Genomic DNA, 5157 nt, shown 5'->3' with positions numbered 1-5157 from the left:
AAAATGTGGTTCATAAACAACGCATCCGCGATCGTCAGCGCTCATCCTTCTAGAAGAAGGGACCTTGAGCACTTCCCTTTGCTTGGAGGAATGGTGAGAAATCAGAGCCGCGGTAGCCTTCAGCCGTAGCCTACCAGGGTTCACTCAGAGACAAATTGTAGGCGCTTTGTTTTGTAAATTGTAGGGAAATTCTTTATGTATTTGTATTTCTTTATGAGATTTTACTTTTCCTTTATGAGATTTTCCTTTTTTCAAAATGTATTTGCTTCCCTTCAAGGTTGGATTGTTCCCAATTTTTTTCAGTGTGAGATTACAATAAATCACCAACAGAATATTTTTATACCGGTTTTTAGTCAACTTTAGCAGAGGTGCCAATAATTCTGGAGGGTACTGTATATAAGCAGGTGCAGACCCAGCAATCACTTTTTTTACGCAAGCATTAGTGACTTGAATTTGATGTGGGCGGCTAAGGGAAGCCAGTGGATCCCAATGAATAGCGGGGTAATGTGCCCCAAAGGATTTTTACAAAGGAACAAGGCCTGCTGGGAATGGGGAAATGTGTTTATCCAATGATCTTACTTCCTGTCATTCGTGATTACTACTTATGGATGTGTTGTAGCTCAGTTATAATATTCAGCAATGCAATCAGCAATTAGTAAGTATAAAAGTAGCACACAGAAGAGAAAAGAAAGACGAGAACTGGGGACTAAATCCAAATGAATGAAATTGAATAGTTTTGTTTTTTTAAAACACCTCAAATGTTGCTGCTGGTGTTGATGCCTCAACATTTGAGGTCGGAACTATGCTCGCCCCAAATCTGGCGGACCAATCAAATCGGGCTTTACGATGATGAACAGGTGAGCAACAACGCCTCGTCTATCACGTCATCTGAGCATGCTTAGGTTGATTATGTTTGCAACAAAAACGCTGTGGCTAGAAGGAGACAGATGGCTTCTAAGACCCCATATAGAAAATGCATATTATTTCAATGAGGTTTTATCACTGAAAACAATTATTTCTGTAAACTTTGGCCAAAGTTGAGATGTGGGAAAACGCTTTGTGACATGTTGTTCCCTCATTCGTTTGAAATCTCTGATTCAACACCTGTTCGAGGGATTTGCGACAGCCTTTTCCAACTGTTTATAACATGGTTGTAGCATATCAGTGTTCAACAGAATTATTTTTAAAAACGAAGCTATCAGGAGCTAAAACGGAACGGCTATCCGTTTTTTCCTAATAGCCTACCTGTTAGATTTCGCTAATGAGTGTTGTAGGAGATATTGACGGCACAATAACTTTTACAGAAGACCAGAAAACAATGTTAAGGCATTTGTGGAGAAAAAGGATGGTTCGTGTGTTCTTCCTACATCTCAAGGTAAGTTATTTTGTTGCTCTGATTGGTTAGGTCTATCCAATTGAGTGCAGAGGCATTCCCCATAACACGCCCCATAATTATGTCCCAATGGAGCAGTATCAGACTCATATTCTGACTAGAATTAAGTATGGCTACGTCAGGCGACCTATTTTATGCTTCTGCGTCGAATCGCCGGTGTACCCCCGCTGACCCTTCTACGTCGCCGCGAACCGCTCTCCAACCCCTCCGCCGTAGCTCGACGAGCACCTCCAAAAATGTGTAACTTCAAGGCGACGCAGACTGCAAGGACTCTGATTGGTCAACTTGTCTTGTGTGTTGATAGTTGGTGTTTCAAGCAGCCTACTGTGGGGAGTTAGCAACATGCTAGTTCACTGAAATAAGCTTTGCAAATAAACTCAGACATATTTTGGTTACAATGACGGGTTCATCCGTTTGTAAAGTGTCTATATGTCAGTAACGTTTTGAAATGATCACTTCGCCAGCAAGCAGTACTTTGTGGGCAGTTGTGCTAAAGTTCGCTTGCTAACATAACTTGGCTGGCAGACACCTCGCAAATAACCTGACTTATTTGCTGGCTACAGTACTAGATCCATGGATTTTACTGTGTCTATTTCTCAATATTTTTTACGAAAGAAAAGGCCAAACAAATAAGATGAATATTTTAGCACCACAGTCTATGGGGTTTGCCATTCTGCGTACCGTTTCAGTCATACAGTCTATGGTTTCGACGGTGAGTGACGCAGACACAGGCGTCACCGAGCGTTATGGCGGTGAAATGCACCGTGATGCAAAGCAACCCGTCGCAGAACCACGTTAAATTATTCATACCCCTGGCAAATATTGATGTAATGTTTTCTCTTGACCAATATGTTTATTCTGACTGAAAATGACACTACCACATGACAAAAGGTTGTAAGACAATGTGGTAGAAACAGGGAATCAAAAAAAATAATCGTTTTTATATTTTTTAGCATTTTTTATGAAAAATGGCAAGTCCAAAATTATTCATACCCTTTTTAAATAATCAATGGAAACATCTTTATTTGCATTAACAACTCTCAAAATGGTTCTTATAATATCTACCAAGCCTCTCCATGTCTCTACAATGATTCTAGACCACACCTTTTTAACAGCAATCTGGGTTTTCAGTCAGGAACGATTATTTGCCATCACTCTGGCCTTGTGCTCACTTTTTTGACAGATTGAGGTCTGGACTCTGCCTCTGCCACTCTAAAGTGTTGATATTGTTCTCAGTTAACAATTTCGTGCCTTGTTTGGCTGTATGTTTTGGATCATTGTGTGGTTTAATGGTCCAATGCCGCCTATTGGGGCAGGTGATCTTCTCCTCCAAAATTCTCTATTTGCCCCCTGTCTTAGTGTTACCATTTACTTTGAGAAGTTCACCAGGTCCCATTATCTGAAAAACACCCTAATACTAGTTACTAATTTCTATAGCTATTCTCCACATTGTGGATGGTGTTTTGGTAGTTGAAATTTTGAAATCTCAAAATGGATCACTTGGTCATCTTAGATGCTAATCATGGATTACTCTTCTCCAAACATGCACAACTCAGCTTAACCTTTATAAGGGCACACCTGGACAAAGAATTTGGCTTTCGCTGGATTTCTTTTTGACCCAAGGACATGGCCTGAGATTGGCATAAAAAAATACGAATTAAATTGACAATGACACTATGTCCATTTCAATTGTGGGGGTTAGAAAAGTATTCTTTTGGGATGTTTTTCAACCAGGGGGACCTGGTGACCTTCTCAAAGTAAACGGTAACAGTAAAGCAAGAGGCTACACTGAGATTCTGGAGGAAAAGATCAGGCAATGTGCAAAGAGACCTGCCAGAATAGGCATCATTGGACCATTAAACCATACAATGATCCAAAACCTACAGCCAAACAAGTCAAGAAATGGTTAACAGAGAACAATGTCAACATTTTAGAGTGGCCCAGCTGGAGTCCAGACCTCAATCAGTCAAAAAAGTTAGCACAAGGCCAAAGTGATGGCAAATAATCTCAAAATCCAGATTGCTGCTAAAAAGTTGCGGTCTAAAATCACTGTGGAGAGGGGCTTGGTAGGTATTATAAGAACCATTTTGAGAGCTTTGATGGTAAATAAAGATGTTTCCATTGATTATTTAAGAAGGGTATGAATAATTATGGACATGCCATTTTTCATAAAAAGATAAAAAAAGATAATTTTTTTGATTCCATGTTTCTACCACATTGTCTTACAACCTTCTGGCATGTGGCAGTGTCATTTTCAGTAAGAACAAACATATTGGTCAAGAGAAAATCAACATTACATCAATATTTGGCAGGGGTATGAATAATTTTGTTCTTAACTTTATGAATAAATATCAATATATGTATACACGCAGGCAATGGCAGAAGAAACAAGCTGGACAGGGTGATTATTATCATGCCATCAAAGAGTTAACAGAAGCTACACATGTAAAGATGAGGGAACAGTGGAGGCCCGACCAGAGACGATGCAGAGAAAAACAGAGGCAGGTGGAGGCATTGATTACATTACATTACATTTGGCTGACACATTTTTGTTTTTGTCATTTTAGAGTACAGTAAGAATTAAGTGCATCAGTGAGTGCTGTTTTTAACAGTTACGTGTCAGTTCAAGACGGCTGGTGAGTGCTAGGATCAGCAAGACTTGTTGTAAGTGGTGCTATGAGAGGAGATGTTCTCTAAAGAGCTGGGTCTTCAGGAGTTTTTTGAAAATGGAGAGGGATGTCCCTGCCCTTATAGGATCTGGCAGAGTGTTCCACCAACGAGGAACAACAGATGAGAAAAGTTTGGATTGGCGTGAACGTACCGGTGGTAGAGCTAGACGTCGTTCGTCTGAGGAGCGCAGCGGTCTGGAGGTAGCGTATGTCTGTATGAGGGCATTCAAGTAGGTGGGAGCAGAACCGAAGACTACTTTGTAGGCAAGGGTTAGAGCCAGGGCTGTAGTACTCGAGTCCGGTCTTGGACTCGAGTCCGGACTCGAGACCGTTTTTCTACGGTCTCGGACTTGTCTCGGACTCGCTAGTATTTGGACTTGGTCTTGTCTCGGTCTCGGCCACTGGTCTTGCCAAATATGGCTTTTGGTCTCGACCGAGTCCAGGTGTCTTTAGGGCCATCAAAATTAACGTGTTAATCGCCGCGATTCATTTTGAAATACATAATGCGTTACAAAACACTCAATAGTGTTTACCTTTGTGGGGGGCTGATGTCACGTAACGGAAGCCGCAAAGCCTAAAACCGCAAGCCTGAGAGTTTATTTTACTGTCTGTGGAGTTAGCTGAAGATAAAGAGGAACCAACATTTAGCCAAATAGTAGCTTTACTGCAAACTGCTTTTCACTCTTGTTAGATAACGTTTACAATGTCAAAATGCACCAACAGCAACAGTTACATAAAGACGATACTTTTCGGGTCCTCTCCATTAAGATCCAACTTGAACGTACTCCATTTAATTGAGAGCGCGTCTGAGCGCACACAAGAAGGAGAGAAAACGATTGGCAGGCTCCAGCTGGCTTGGCGTTGTTGATGATAATTGATATCTCCTTTTTAATATAAGAAACTTATAAAAGGAAGGCAACAAAGACGAGGTTAGAGGAGATTGCGGATTTATCCGATTTCCACTACTGACCAGTTATAAACATGTATGACATGTAGGCTGCACTCACTGTGATTTGAAAAATGGACAAAAATATGAAGAGTTGTCTTTGCCTTTGTGTAATGGAACTGGTGAGTCTTGAAGTTTTCATTAATTTG

The 5157-nt window shown here is 40.8% G+C and overlaps 1 protein-coding gene across 8 annotated transcripts in view; it reads right to left on the bottom strand.

The window, feature by feature from the left end:
• The window catches only part of exoc3l2b (exocyst complex component 3-like 2b), a 163646-nt gene that overhangs the window by 79304 nt on the left and 79185 nt on the right, over positions 1-5157 (bottom strand). The window lies entirely within an intron of this gene.

Source organism: Alosa sapidissima, chromosome 15, assembly GCF_018492685.1.
Source record: "Alosa sapidissima isolate fAloSap1 chromosome 15, fAloSap1.pri, whole genome shotgun sequence".
In the NCBI taxonomy this organism is placed as follows: domain Eukaryota; kingdom Metazoa; phylum Chordata; class Actinopteri; order Clupeiformes; family Clupeidae; genus Alosa; species Alosa sapidissima.
The sequence above is the reverse complement of the archived record's forward strand: the minus strand, read 5'-3'. Positions and strand labels throughout refer to the sequence as shown.